At 38.5% G+C, this 16160-nt stretch overlaps 1 protein-coding gene across 2 annotated transcripts in view; it reads left to right on the forward strand.

Annotated features, from left to right (window-relative positions):
* ZNF652 (zinc finger protein 652) overlaps nt 1-16160 on the forward strand; it is a 67004-nt gene that overhangs the window by 711 nt on the left and 50133 nt on the right. The window contains exon 1 of one of the 2 annotated variants that reach the window (XM_023732781.1): nt 82-413. The exons of the other annotated variant lie outside the window; for it this stretch is intronic. The gene's annotated coding sequence lies outside the window, so the exon portion shown is untranslated. Of the gene's footprint in view, nt 1-81; nt 414-16160 lie in introns of those variants that run through there. 2 annotated transcript variants of the gene reach the window in all.

Genomic DNA, 16160 nt, shown 5'->3' on the forward strand with positions numbered 1-16160 from the left:
GGGGCCGGGTTAACCGTTCGCCGAGGCAGCTCCGCGCACTAGGCCGGAGCAGCCCCCAGCCTTTGGGGAGGCCCCGGATCTGGCACCGAGATTGGGTCGGGGGCGCCTCGCTTTTGCCCTTTCGCCCCCTCCCACCCTCCTGGACCCGGGCTTGGCTCCAGTTTTGCAGCGAGTCCACTTGCCCTGAGGCCTGAGGGGAGGCAGGGGTTGCACGGGTTAGCGGGCTGGGGGGAGGTTTGCACTGGTCTTCCTGCGAGCATTCTCCTGCCCTGCAGCTGGTGGCTTGCATCCACTGCCTCCCCCTCCCTGCAGTTGCACCCAAACCTTCAGCCTCCGGGAGTATTGTGCCGCCAGGAGATAAAATGCATCTAATGTACACGCACCGCCGGCAGCCCCAACACTCACCCCAATGGGTAATGCAGACCTTTCTCCACCCCCACCTCTTCCTCCTCTCCAATCAGGCACTACTTTAAGATTCTTAGATCCGAGATACTAAAGGTAGTGACACCCCCGTTACATCTTCACATAACGTGTTCATTGTCGAGGGTTGTCTCCTGTAGAAATGACAGATGCCCCTGCCTCACCCTCGAAGTTTGTCTTCCGATTTAAGATCCCATATGCCGTTCTTTGGAGGCCAATCTTTGATCACATCTAGTACCCCCCCCCCATACACACGCGCGTACTTCCTGATTGCGGAACAGCCCGTCATCGAGAATCCATTGTCAGGAATGGCTTGTGCCAATCAAAGGAATGTGCTTTTGCCTTTGGAGAAGGGTGCTTTCCACAGCCATGTTCTCAGGATGTTCCTGAGTGAGTCTGTCTTTGGTTCCTCCGATTGTCCCCATGTTCAAGCATCATTATCATAGTGTATCTCTGACATGCATCTCCCATGGACTCTCAGTAATACCTGAGTGTTTTTTCCCCAGTTAATCTAGATACATATGATGTGTGGGAATTTTATATATTTTGTTATCATGTTTAACATCTACAGTCAAAGGTATAGTAAATAAATAGGGTAATATTTTGGGAAGAATGTTTATGTATTTTTTCCAGACATGGCCAGGCCCGTATTGTTCTGGGAAAGGCAACTAGCACATGCTTTGTTGACAACCATGTATGCTTAGGGAATGAAGAGCTGCTGTTGCTGGGATGTGTGCCTGTATGTGCTAAGTGCAGGTGATGTTCCCATGTCCGGCTGATTTGTGAGTGGTGAGCTGCATCGTGATTGTCAGCACTGACAGCTTGGTTGTATCAGGACTGTGCACATGTATTCAGATGGATACTACATTTAGTATAATTTTGTTTAAAGTGTTAACTGCTAAGTTTTAGTGATCCTGGAAATGTCTACGTCAGTGGTTCTTAACCTTTCTTTGGGGTCGTGGAAACCTTTCGGGCCCTCTTAGTGAAATAGACACATATAATTTTGTACGCAATAGAATTGTATGCAATTACAGAGGTGGTCCTGGGACCTCAGGTTAAGATCTATATTATGCAGAAGTGAAAGGAACTTGAGTTTTGTGTTTTGTTTGTTTTGTTTTTAAGGATTCGCATTACTTTGGTCCTGAGCAATATTCAGCAAAGTGGATTATGTATCTCTTCTTGTGTTTTGCTCTTTGATTACAGTGAGTTAAGTATTTGTAAGGTATCATTTCACGGTCTTCCTGTAAAAAACAGATACTTCTGAGAGTCTTTCAGAAACTAAAAATGGAGTCAAAATTATTTGTTTAAATTTGACCAGTTGATAATGTATGTTCCTTGCCCTGTATTCTAAATGTAGCAAATTTCGACAGCAAAGTACATGGTCTGTTTTATAATGCCTGTTAGGAATCTTTATGTGTTGGTTGAGATTGGTCTGATCTAAAAGAAGGCTGTCATTCCCGTAGTAGAGCACCTACTGCATGAAGATGGTTTTTTCACCTTTGTTATATATGATTTCATGTGTTTAATAAGGTTGACGATGCCATTGCCATCAGAATCATCTTTTTTTTAAATTTTGTTTTAGTGAAAGGATTTTAAATGTAGTTAGGGAATTCAGTTTCCACATTTAAAATCTAGAACTAGGCATAAACATTGCACCATCCTACCAATAAGCAGGGGATAAGTATCAGCTATTTTTGTTTCAATTACATTCCACTCAGCTTTTGCCTTTTGATAATATTTCAATCAAGAAACATTTATTCCAGCTTGCAATAATGTTGGAAACTGGTGGTGTAGTGGTTAAGTGCTATGGCTGCTAACCAAAAGTTCGGCAATTCAAAACCACCAGGAGCTCCTGGGAGACACTGTGGGGCAGTTCTCTGTCCTATAGGGTCCCTATGAGCCGGAATCTACTCGACGGCAACAAGTTTGTTTGTTTTTTCTGTGATAATGTTGTGATGGGCAATGACATTAAAAACCATAGTCTCCCACTCTCTAGCAGCTTACAATTTTGACAATGTTTTTCACTTAAAGAATCGTTTGAGACCTTTTTTTTTTTTTGTATTTTTGGGCTCTGAGAGGCTAAGGAATTCATGGTGTTAACCAGCTCTTTGGAAGGCAAGGGAGCCTTGGAATCTTGCATAGAACCTGTTTCACGCACCTGAAAAATAGCATTTATTCCAATAATTATGCAATGTACCTTATGAAGTTTGAAGGCATGCTGAGGTTGCTAATACTGCATTTTTTAAATATCTAATAAACATGCTTGAAGTGGCTTATATTACAGGTTATATTTTTTGTTCATATCACACCTGAAGTTTTACTGTTGGAAATTATTTGCCTATCCTAAACCAGAACTATTTCAAAATTGCAAATATGTTACTTTTCTTTGTCAGTGTAGTATAGTGATAGACCATTAAAATCTCAGGGGACAACGTGCTTCCTTGGTTTAATATTGCAGAACCTCTTCTGACCAGTCACTTACCTAGTTAAACACCCACACACCACAGAGCAGCTGATCATGTAACACAAATGGCTGTGAGAACAGCGTTCTGCCTGCCAAGTTCAGAGCTTGGAAGCTGGAAAACAATTGCATAGAAGTGAAACACTTAAGGAGCAGCGGTGCCAGGAGCTCACTCTCATTAATACAAACAGCTTGCTTTAGTTTCTTCAACACTCTTCTTCAGACACCTTTCCCTTAGGAGGTTTCAGATCAGCAGCTCCTACTCAAGGGAAACAGCACCCACTTTCTGCAACTGTGGCCTCAAGATCTGATTTGTGACACTCAAGGGCTGTTTTCATTTCTGCTCTAAGTATGGGAAGTAATCTTGTGGTGTGGTAAGAAAATACTTTTCAAGTCTGTAGAAAAAAAAAGTTGATTAGTAATGCTACTGATGTGATTTTGTTTTTGAATGTCTGAAGCCTGTTGAAGAAGTAAACTGTAATGTGAACTGTTTAAAAAAAAAACACCCTTTCTCAAGGGTTTTAAGTAATTTTACCAAAAACTGTGAATATACTCTCGAGTTTCATTTCCCTTGTTCTAAAAAGTCAGTTGAGAGACAGCCAAAAAAAAAAAAAAAAAGTGGATTCTCTTGAATTTTGAACTTTGGAACTAGTTATCCTAAAGGAGGTGGTTGCATTTCCTCGTAGGGAACTCTTGGGTCTTGTGTTATAGTTTTAGGTATGATTTTATTCTCAGCTATTGGCATAATTTCAGACACCACTTGAATTTACTTTGATATAGGTGAACTGGTATTGCAGTTAGTGATGTTAGCTGAAGGAGGATCAGGGAGACAGATGGTTCTTTGGAGCCAGAGAGAACTAGGCTTGAATTCCCAGCTCCACCGTTTACCGGTTTTATCGCATTGGGCAAGTCACCTTGACCTCTCTGGCCTCAGTTTTCTCATCAACAGAATGGGATTTGTTATGAGAATATAATGTATCAGGCTACTGGCATAGTTCCTGGCACGTGTAGATACTAGAGACTCAATAAATGCGTAGGACACGGGTGATGTGGGAGTGAAACTACAGATCGTTTTGGCTTACGACAAGGTTTATAGGTTTGGAGCTGCGATCTGCATACTTTCATTTGTGCAGATTTGTGATTAAAAAATTGGAAATATTTGACTTGGAGCATAACTGAGTCTTGCAGGTGTAATGTGCTTATTGGAACCTTGATTTGTTGCTCTATGGCTGGCTGAACTTGGTGGAGAAGATAAAATTTGGCTCCAAATTCTACAGTGTTACCCACAGCCCGTGCTTGTTTAAGCCTATTCAGAGCCTGTGTGGTGAAAGGGGTGTTTTGGGACATTAGCATATCTCAATGAGTCCTGTGTCCAGAGTTGAATCACGTGCAAAGCCTTGTGTAAATTTTCATGGTTAATGCAAGCCATAAAGTGCCTGGTGGAATCAGTGGAGACATCAGATGCTTATTTTAGTTAATCTGTTTGTATAGCAGTTATCTTTGATTTTTTAAAAATACTTATGGGTATTTTCTCTTACAGAATTCCCATTAGTCTTCTGAGGTTTTAATCATAAACTGATATTAGGGCTATAGGATTGAGTGCCTTAGGCATTTTTACTTTGGTGGGGGAAAGAAAGAAAAATAAGGTCCCTTTACCTGCCAGATTTTATCAGCTCTCCACTTTAAGCCTATAGATTGTGTGTATAATTCCTTCCCTTGTCTTTTAGCCCAAAAGGCAATTTTATGGTAAAAAAAAAAATTTACCTTTTTCCTTTTCTAAACATCGTTTAGGAGATTGATTACTTTGAAAAGTAGATTCAGGGACATATATATAATTTTATTCCATGCATACACCTTTTAAAATAGAATTTCTTGTGTTATTCTAGAATGAAATTATTTTGTCATTTTTGTGGAATATAATTATGATAAGTCTATGAGTCCATGAGAGTTATCTAGAGACTTTTCAGATAAGGTAGACCCATCAGTAATGCATTAGAATTTACCTCCAGGGAATCTCCTAATCCTTATTTTCTTTTACTGTTGAGCTACCTAGGGGCTTGCCCATCAGTGGAATAAGTCACTAGTATTGGATTGCTGATAAAGAGAGACTGGCAAATTATGGTCTTTGACTTGCCTTAGATGTTGCAGAACACTTGAAAAATATCTCAGCCAGAATGTGTAATAATAATAGCACTTATACTAGATGAGCCTAGGATGACTAAACAAACAAAATTTAAGGGATTGAGTTACATGTCTTTTTCTCAGCTATAATATATTTTGTTAAGTAAACTTTTTCTTTGGTGGAGACTGAGCTTTTTTTTTTTGGGTAAGTGTTGTTTTTCCTGGTCCTCTGAAGGCAAACGGGCTAGCAGATAGCTTGTTGCTTCTGTCAGTTTCTTGATAAACCAAGAGTGTGTGTGTGGTGAGAAGGGATTGTTGGAACAGAACAGAAATGGAAATGATGCAAACCATAGCTCCATAGCCTGATTTCTTGGTCTTTGCAGTGCGTGTGGTATCAGAGGGTTATGACTCTCAGCAGGTTTCACAGAGAATTACAGTGTGAGGTGATTCCTTTTTGTCTTTAGTGCCAGTGCAGAATATAGTCTTTAATACATTTATACTTTCCAGCTTTGGAATTTTGATTCAATTTTTGAGATTCAAGAGACTATAACCTGTTTTACTGTGTGACCTACAGAAATGAAAAGATTTATAACTCAGCCCTTATGGTTTTCACAATTTTGAATGTATCATTTTAACATATTTAAAGTAACACCAGTGGCCTGTGAACACTGAAACACATAACTATGTGTGTGTGTGTGATGTGTTTGTGATCTCAATTTTTTGGCTAACTATATGTTTTCACCATTCCTCATAAGACTATGACCCAGATGCCCTGCTGACTTTTCTTGTATTAATATACTATTTAGAGCTGGAGTTTGGTTGAAGTTACCTTGCCTGAAAGATTCTCACTGTAGGGAGCCCTACATCTTTATTTTTAGCATACAAAGTCATTAAAATTAAAATCAACCCAGCAAAAGTTTGGAAACAACCTAAATGTCCATCAGCATGGAGTGGTTAAATAAATTAGGGCATATTCTCATACAATATGAATGAGGAAAAAGAATGAGAAAACTATATTGCTATGGAAAAATCTCTAGGATATAGTATTAATGAAAAAACAAGGTGCAGAACAATGTGTAGTATGCTACTATTTGTATAAAAGTTTGGGTAGGAGAGAACGTATTTGGGTAGTTCCCTATATATCATAAAATAACTGTAAAAACATATACACCAAAAACCAAACCCATTGTTGTCGAGTCAGTTCCAACTCACAGCGACCCTGTAGGACAGAGTAGAACTGCCCTGTAGGGTTTCCAAGGAGCACCTGGTGGATTTGAACTGCCGACCTTTTGGTTAGCAGCCCAAGTCTTAACCACTGTGCCACCAAGGTTTCCCATAAAAGCATATAAGAAACTAATAACATTGATTGCCTTTTGCGGGGTGAACTGGATGACTGAGGGACCTGGGTTGGAGGGAGTTGTTTCCCTGTATACTTTTTTTAAAAAGTAAATTTTTAGTTAGGATAAAACACAACACATAGAAAAGTAGAGAAATCATAGGTGTACAGCTTGATGAATTTTCTCTGTGTAACCAGCACCTAGAACAAGAAATAGATTATTAGCATCTCTGAGCCTCTTGTGTCCTTTCCCAGTTAGTTACTACCCTCCCAAATGTTGCCACTATCCTGAGGTCTAGCAACATAGATTAGCTTTGCCTGTTGTTTTTTTTTTTAGACCTTAGATAAGTGGAATACAGTATGTATTTATTTGTGTCTAGCTTCTTTGGCTTAAGATTGTTTATGAAATTCACCCATATTGTTGAGTTAACAGTAATTTGTTTATTGTCATATAATATGCCATTGTCTGACTATATTATAATTTATTTGTCCATTTTATCATTGACTGATATTTGGGTTGTTTCTAGTTTTTGGCTGTCATAAATAATGCTGCTCTGTTCACTATATACTTTTTTCTACTTAAAATTGAAAAATTTTGACCCGTGTGAATGTATACCTATGAAATAATTCTTTTATTTAAAAATATATTCCCCCTTAGAACAAGATTCTAACTCAACAAAAAAAAGACCAGATTTACTGGCCTAAAGGAGACTGGAGAAACCCCGAGAGTATGGCCCCCAGACACCCTTTTAGCTCAGTGGTGAAGTCACTTCCGAGGTTCAGCCGGGGAGTGGACAGCCCCATAAAACCAAATGGGACTAATAAGGCACAGCAGTCCAGGGACAAGAACTAGAAGGCAGAAGGGGACAGGAAAGCTGGTGATAGGGAACCCAGGGTTGAGTAAGGATAGTGTTGATGTGTTGTGAGGTTGTTAACCATTGTCATAGGGCAACATGTGTACTAACTGTTTAATGAGGAACTATTTTGTTCTATAAACCTTCATCTAAAGTGAGAATAGCAGCACAACTGGAAGAGCGTAGTCGATGTCACTGAACTGTGCATGTAGAAATTTTCGAAATGGTGTATCTTTGGCTATGTATATTTTCACCAAAAAAAAAAGGTCAAGAAGGGAGAGGGTTAACATGTCATGGGGTTGTTAACCAATGTCATAAAACAATATGTGTACTACTGTTTCATGAGAAACTATTTGTTCTGTAAACCTTCACCTGAAGTACAATAAAAAAATATATATATATATTCCTGCAAATGACCAATAGGAAAATTATAATGGCCTATTTTAAATTAAATATCGAAGTATTTAGTGGGACAAAATAATTTCAAACCATTTTTTTAGTATATTCTCAAACACCTAGTTTGGATTTTCATAATATTAAGAGAATTCCCAAGTTAACCTAAGAGCAAACCTTGATTCATTTATCCTTAAAGAGGGGTTAACTGTGTTGAAAAATGTCCTAAAAATAACTACAGCACCCGAAAGATTTGATTTTCTAACCGCTAAATCTTTCTTTTACTGTGTCATTTTATAGTATTGAAACCATAATCCTTCCTGCATTACTAAATATTAAAAATGTTATTTTAATTAAGTTTTATAACTGCGTTTATTTAAACTTCTTTGAAACCCAGGGTTGTAAACAAATAGCAACATGAAAAACTTACCTAAAATAAATACACCCATTGCTGTTGAGTTGATTCTGACTCACAGTGACTCTGTAGGACAGAGTAGAACTGTCCTGTAGGGTTTCCAAGGCTATAAATCTTAAGGGAGCAGACTACCACAACTTTCTCCAGCAGAGTGGCTGGTGGGTTTGAACTGGCGACCTTTTGGTTAGCAGCTGAGAGCTTTAACCTCTGCACCACCAGGGCTCCTAAAATAAGTATAGTTAACCTTATTTTGAATATTTTGAAATTTGGTAGACCTGTCAACCAAGTGGTTGGTGAAATATAATTGTATGTAGCTATGCACTTTAATGACTACTGAGGCGTCAGTTTCTATTAAAAAACTGCATTTGATCAAATTTTTCATTTTAATTGCAGTAATTCCATTTTTTCCCTCTTTTTGCCCAAACATGGAAATAAGGATTAAAGTATAAACCTGTAAAGCAGTGGTTCTCAACTGGGGGTGATTTTGCAATATCTGAAGACATTTTTGATTGTCACAACTGGTGGTGGGGGTATGCTACTGGCATCTGGTGGACAGAGGCCAGGGATGCTACTAAACATCCTACAATGCACAGAACAGCCCCGCAACAACAAAAAATGATCTGGTTCAAAATGTCAGTAGTGCCAAGGTTGAGAAACCCTGCTGTAAAGCAGCTAGTGACTTAACTGATACTACCAGGCAGGTAGCAATTTTAGCTTTCCTAGTTTAGAGGAGAAATAATGTTGGTAATTTTCTCAATATTAGCAGGGGTTTAAATATGAAAATTGATTTTAGGGTAAGTTTTAGTGGACAAGTAATCTTTTTTTAAATAGGCTATTTATAGCCTCCTGGTAAGTAAAGCCAAATTATCTTGGAATACAGATGTTGTATAAAAGTTAATCACAAGAGGAAGAAGTCTTTACATAGATATATTACGCAGCAAAAACTTAGGGGTATACTTTTTTAAAAAAGCAGATGAATCTTTACTTTTGTGATCTTAATGTGTATCTGGAGCGCTGGTGGTGCAGTGGTTAAGCATTTGGCTGCCAACCAAAAGGTCAGCAGTTCGAATCAACCAGCTACTCCTTGGAAACTCTACAAGACAGTTCTACTCTGTCCTGTAGGGTTGCTATGAATCGGAATCGACTTGATGGCAGTGGGTAATGTCAGTCTGCTTTGCTCTAAAGGAGAACGTTTGGTTGTTTGATATAGAGTATATTTAAATCTCATATAATATGGTAAGTTAAAAAAAATGCTGCTAAGTGAGAAAAATGTTTAAATTATATTTGGAAAACATATGCATAGTACAAAGAGATGACCACATTTCAAATGGCTAGTTTCTTCCTGTCAGTTTGTAGTAAAGAATGTACAAACTTCTCTCTCCATTCTAACTTATCAGACATTATAATCAGCATCCAAAAGATAGCTGGTTCTGTTTTCCAGTCTCTCCTCAATGGAAAGTATTTCATGTGTATGTGTATATATATATATATTTAAGATGACTTATGTTTCTAAGGCCAGATGGTGTGCCAAGTACTAGAAAACATGACCACAGAAGCCAACTGTTGCAGGGCTGGACTGTTCTAAGTCTAGAACTGATGTTTATTTAATTCCCTATAGCGTATTTCTTAAACTTTTTTTACCGTGATCCACAGTGAGAAGCAGTATATGCATGCTCACACATGCTCACTCACATTCATACCCACACCCACAGCTGAAGCAAAAGCTTTATGAAGCAGTACTTACCCTTACTGTCTGTGAGGCAGTCTGTTATTTTTTTTTTATTGTATTCTATTTCATTTTTAGAAAAGGGTGGGGGGAGAAGATTGGGATGCAGTTTGAAAATCACTGCCCTGGTAATACTTAAATAGTATTTGCTTGCAGTAGATGCTAAACAAATGCTCATTGGATTAAATAGGGGGGAGTGATAAAATTAAAGCTATGCTTAGAGGTGTGGGTTTGAAGTAGAAGCTAAGAAATGTGGCATGAAGAAAACCATTATATTTATAACCTTGCTCCATATAAATGGGTAAGACTTAAAAGACCTGAAACCCTAGAAGGGTCAAGGTTAGATCCTCATTTTGCCTAGCATTTTAAACTATGGTTTTCTAAGACGTGGTACACCTATTGCTACACACACACACACGCATTCACACACACACAGAATCTACCTCTTATGTTAGGTGGAACTGAAAAGATTAATGAATATGTAGAAAGAGATTTCTTAAACTCTGTAGTATAACCTTTAACACAGAGCCTGGTTTGAACAATAATCTACTTGTGTAAAGTGGTTACAAAATGAAAATACAGCAAAGACTCAGTAGTGAATGTCTACTTCTATATGAAAATCAGACTCTAGACTTGGGGTTGTTTTCAGAGGCAGCTGTATCAGAAAAGCAGTGATCAGAACCTGGTTGGCCAGAAGGACAAAACTTGGAAATTGCTTGGAGTTGTCTTTCATTTCTATGCTAAAGTTATATATGTTGTTGTGTGCCGTCAAGTCATTTCCGACTCAAAGTGACCCGATAGGACGGAGTAGAACCGCTCCATAGGGTTCCCAACGCTGTAAAATTTTACAGAAGCAAACTGCCACATCTTTCTCCTGTGAAGTGGCTTGTGGGTTCAAACTGCTGACCTTTTGGTTAGCAGCCGAGTACTTAACCATTGCACCACCAGGGCTCCTCCAAAGTTATATATATTATGTATGTGTATATTTATTTTACAAACCTTTACATAGCACTTACTATTTGATCCTCATAATAACCTTTTCAGGTAGATAGTTATTATCCCTGTTTTACCACAATGGAGAAGATGAGGCAAAGTGAGGGTATGTAACTTGCCAAATTGAATATGTTCTTTTCTTGGCATTGAGATTTTATAAGAGAAGACCCATTGAACCATTTTATTTTACTAATAGAAAAATTATTTTCTTTTAGAAAAGTAGAATTTAAAATCCATTAGAATTTTTTGCATTCTATGGAAGTTCTAGCTTTTTGGAACTAGAGGCTGAGTAAATCATTTATTGTATTTTTTAAGTTAATGCACAGTAAAATTGACTTTTGAGTGTATATACGGCTCTCTAGATTTTAACACATGTAGATTTGGGTAACCACCACTATCCCTTTGGATTCAAACTCTTCTCCCACCCTCCACCCTTGGCAACCAGTGATCTGCTGCCTATCATTATACTTTTGTCTTTTGAGAATGTTATGTAAGCAGCATCCTGTAGTATGTAATCTTTCAAGACTGCCTTCTTTCAGTCAGCATAATGCCTTTGAGATTCATCCAAATTTTTGTGAGTATCAGAAGGTTGTTCCTTTTTATTTCTAAGTAGTATTCTATTGATGGACTGTACCACAGATTTTAATCCATTCGCCAGTTGAAGGACATTTGGATTGTTTCCAGTTTTTGACAATTATGAATAAACCAAGACCAAACCCGTTGCTGTCGAGTCGATTCCAACTCATAGGGACCCTGTAGGACAGAGTAGAATTGCCCCATAGGGTTTCCAAGGAGCTACTGATAGATTTTGAACTGCTGACCTTTTGCTTAGCAGCCAAACTCTTAACCACTACACCACCAGAGCTCTAAGTGTTCATTTCTTTAGGGTAAATACCTAGGAGTAGGATTGCTGGATCATGCAATAAGTTATGTTTAACTTTTTGAGATACTGCCAAACTGTTTTCCAGAGTGGGTGGGCCATTTTGGATCTCCACCAGGAAGGTATGAAGAGTTCTAATTATTCTACATCCTCCTCAGCACTTGATATTGCCAGTGTTTTTTTTTTTTTTTTTAAAGCTATTCTGATATTTATGTGAAGTCCCTGGGAGGCACAAATGGTTAAGCACTTGACTGCTAACCAAACAGTTGGCAGTTTGACTCTCCCCAGAAGTACCTTGGAAGAAAGGCCTGGCAGTCTACTTCTGAAAGATCACTGCCATTGAAAACTTCATGAGTGCGTTTCTACTCTGAAACCCATGGGATTGCCATGAGTTAGAATTGACTTGATGGCAGTTTTTTAATGTATGTGTAGGAATAGTTTATTTTAAGCCTTATGATCAGACATCAGGGTACTAGAGACCATAGAGGAGCCATTTAACTTTTCTGAGCCTATTTCCTCATCTCTTATATAATAGGGTTATAGTGAATGAGTTCTAAGTTCCCTTGCAGCTCCAGTATTCACTGAAATAGATGGAAAGATAAATCTTGGCAAGAAGACAAATTTGTGTTTGTTGTGTAAAAATGTTGACTGATCTCAGCTAAAGTAGAAACACTATCAGCAGTGTGTGTGTATATATATATACACACACGCACATACACACACACAACACACACACACACTCTATCAGCATATATATAAATGGAGTCCATATAAAGTAACTTGATATTTATAAACACAGTTTGTCCTTTGGAGCTAAACATAATAATACTGTGATGGCATGTGTTATATCTATAAGCTAAAAATATATAGCTAGTGTTGCAGTTAACATTGACAACATAGAATCTTTTGGCTAATGTCTGATGTTTTCATGATATAACTATTTCTTAGCTCTCTAGGGCTGTAATTTACAGTGGGAGCCCTGGTGGTGCATTGGGTTAAGAGCTCGGCTGGTGTAAGCAAAAGATCTACAGTTCGAATCCACCAGCTGTTCCTTAGAAACCCTATGGGGCAGTTCTACTCAGTCTATAGCGTCTCTATGAGTCGGAATCAACTCGACAGCAAATTTTTTTTTTTTTAATTTACAGTGTTTAATAACAAATATCTTGTCATTTTTCTGTGTTATGAATAGGGGGTAACTTTTTTAAAAAATTATATATTTAGATAAAAAGCAAACCCAAACCCATAGCAGTTGAGTCAATTCTGACTCGTAGAGACCCTGTGGACAGAGCAGAGCTATCCCATAGGGTTTCCAAGGCTGCAATCTTTATAGAAGCAGACGGCCACGTCTTTCTTCTGCGGAGCAGCTGGTGGGTTTGAACTGCTCACCTTTTGATTAGCAGCCAAGCACTTAACTGCTGCTCCACCAGGGCTCCTTATATATTTAGATACTAATCCTTAATGTCTTACTTGAGTGTGAAACAAATCATTTCTGTGTATAATTTTAAAAGAATAGCTTTATTGTTTTTCTTTAAAAAAATTATGCCTGCCTGTTTTAAAACCATTTAAGGATTACAGAAAAGCATAAAGAAAAAATACCCTCATCCCCACATTTACCCCATCTTGAGGTACAGTTATTATTGATGTTCTAATGAGCATTCTTGCAGACATCTCTCTCAATATGAGTGTACATATGCATGCATCTGTGTACACGATTGTACATAAACAGTGTCTTAGTTACCTAGTGCTACTGTAACAAAAATACCACAAGTGGGTGCCTGTAAGGAAAGATTTATTTTTTCACAGTTCTGGTGACTGAAAGTCCAAATCAGGGTCTCATTGTGGATTCCTTCCTTATCAGGAGCCCTGGCTCTGTCTTCCCCCATATGTGTGTCTCTGTGTCTATTCTGTTTTTTCTTTTTTTTTTTTAAATAACTCAGAAGTGACTAGGGTTAGGATCTAAACCCAACATTGGTATGACCTGTGGTGAAATGAGTTCCTTTATGTGGCCATTTGCCTTGGTTCTTGGAAGAAAACAGCTTGAGAGATTTTTCCTCTCAGCCTTGAGGAGTTGCCTTTGCCCTAGTTTTCTACCCCAGAGTGTTTGTTACTTTTGTCCAGGTTGACTGACATTTCCTGGGTAAACTGTAAACAACTTGATTTTGATACTTTTTGCCTGGTCCTGGGCTGCAGCCTGCCCCGTGATTGGCATGCACTTTGCAGGGAGTGGTCAATAGACTATGCAAATGAAGTGTCTTTAGCCTACAATGCAAATGAAGTATCCCAGTTTGTGGGCACCCCCCCAGGGGCCATGCCTTGAAATTGACAAGGAATCGTGTGTTTATGCATATACAGCCAGTTCCACAGAGGTTTTTCAGATAGAAGTAGGAAGAGAAGCAGCAGGAAGTAGCAGAAGGAAGAAAGAAGAGAGAAGAAGCAGAGACAGAGAGGAGGCAAGGAACCTCCTAAAAGAGCTGTTACATGGGTCAAGGACTGTAACACTGAAGACAGTGAGAGGCTGGGAAGGGAACCAGTGGCAAAGCCATTGGTGACAGGCCTGGAAGGGGACCAGTGGCAGAGCCAGGATCGACAGATGGCAGGGCCAGGAGGAGTCCTGTCCTGAAGTGGCCGAGAGGATCCCTGTCCTCAGGGGACTGAGAGGAGGCCTGTCTTGCTAAGAGGAGCTGAGAGAGCTGTCCTGCACTGAAGAAGGGAGGCTCTGCCTACATGCTTTCTGATCCTGAGCCTGAGTTTTAGCCTTTTGATCCTGCTCCTGAGTTGTGCCCTGTTCCTTACAGTTACACTTAACTGTAAATATGGTCTGTGAGTTCTGTGTGGTTATTGCAATGGATTATTGAACCCAGAAGAGAAGTAGAGTGTGCTGTGGGAGGGACGGCTGGTGTCAGAATTGGTAAAAGGTTGGAGAGTAGAGGTATGTCTGACTTTCACTTCGTGAGAATCAGCTTTGGGCTGATCCTGGTCATTATCCCCCATGAAGTTAGACAGGTTCTGATGCTATTACTATTACTACTACTGTTTTTCAGACCTCATTAGTATAACAAAAGAAAACCATGTTTCTGAACAGGATTAGGTCCACAGGTACAAGAGACAAGAATTCAACACATATTTTAGGGGGATACAGTTCAGTCCATAACAAATGAGATTGCATGATCCCATTCCCACATTCTTTGTCCTGTTTTTTTTCCCCAAATGTGGGTATATTTCTATGTCAGTTAATATAAATCTATATGTAACGCGAATGGCTACATAGTATGTCAGTGTCTGTGGATACCGTTATTTATGTTTCCAGTTCTTTGTTACAGTAAATAATGCTATAATGAGTGTCCTTGTACACACATCTTTTTATATTTGTGGCAGTATTTTCTAATAGTGAATACTTTGATGTCTGGGTCCAAAAATAAGCACACTTCACACTTAAGAAATAGTGCTGAACTGCTCTAAGGTACAAAAAAACAAAAAAAAACCCAAACCTGTTGGCATCGAGTCTTCTAAGGTAGGTTCTTCCATATTCACATAGCATTATAAGCCATAGTCAACCATAATAGTTAATGTCAGAAGTCAGTTAATATCAGAAGTCAGCCAGGTTATCTTGGCTTAGCCAGTTTGGGATTTTAGCCATAAAAGATATTTATACATGTTTGTACATGGATCCTGGTGGAAAAAAACCTAGCCATTTGTAAATTGACAGCCTTTACCAGGTAAACCTGAGAATGTTTAAAAACATCAAAACTTAAAAAAGCAAAGTCAGTTTAAAAAATCTCACTTTTGAAAAAAACAGCTAGATAAAGCAGCCTACCTTTTTAATTCAAAGAAAATCTTTTAATTAAAATGATTACAGCTCAATCTGTGTTATCCCAACAAATGCTTCTGAATAATTTTAAATAAGTGCTTTGAGATAATTTTAGATTTACACAAAAGTTGTAAAGAGAGTACTTGTATATTCCTTACCCAGTTTCCCCTATTGTTAACATCTTTGTAACTATAGTGTTTCTCAAAACTAAGAAACCAGCACTGATATATCATTATTAGCTAAACTCCAGATTTTATTCAGATATCACTAATATCCTTTTCTATTTGGAAACATCTTCAATCAAGTTTTTAAACTCTGTACTTAAACAAGCTTGAATATCTGTTCATAGATGGATATCTTTTAATCATAACATACATTGTATATAAGTATGTACTGTATATTTCTGGATCTCTGTATTTGTTTAAACAAATATAAATTATCTTTGACATTACTGTCTTTGAAAGTCATCTTTTGACATTCACAGACAGTTCTGCCCAGGGCCATTTTAAGGTAGGGCTGAAGATCCTGCCCCCCTCACCTTGTGTTCCATGCAGAAACGTCATTTATAACGTCTGTGAGTATAGTTCTTTCACAGCTCCTGTCTCCAGGAGTACATGGAAAATAGCCACTGCAGTGCAGTGAATTACTCAACGTGGCTCTTCTAGTCATGGTCTTTGTGACTCCCACACAGTGATTGAGTGGGACAGTGCAAATAAGGTGTATGGAACCTGTGATGGTTACAACTTGGCTAGG

Source organism: Trichechus manatus, unplaced genomic scaffold (genome assembly GCF_000243295.1).
Source record: "Trichechus manatus latirostris isolate Lorelei unplaced genomic scaffold, TriManLat1.0 scaffold00054, whole genome shotgun sequence".
Taxonomy (NCBI): Eukaryota; Metazoa; Chordata; class Mammalia; order Sirenia; family Trichechidae; genus Trichechus; species Trichechus manatus.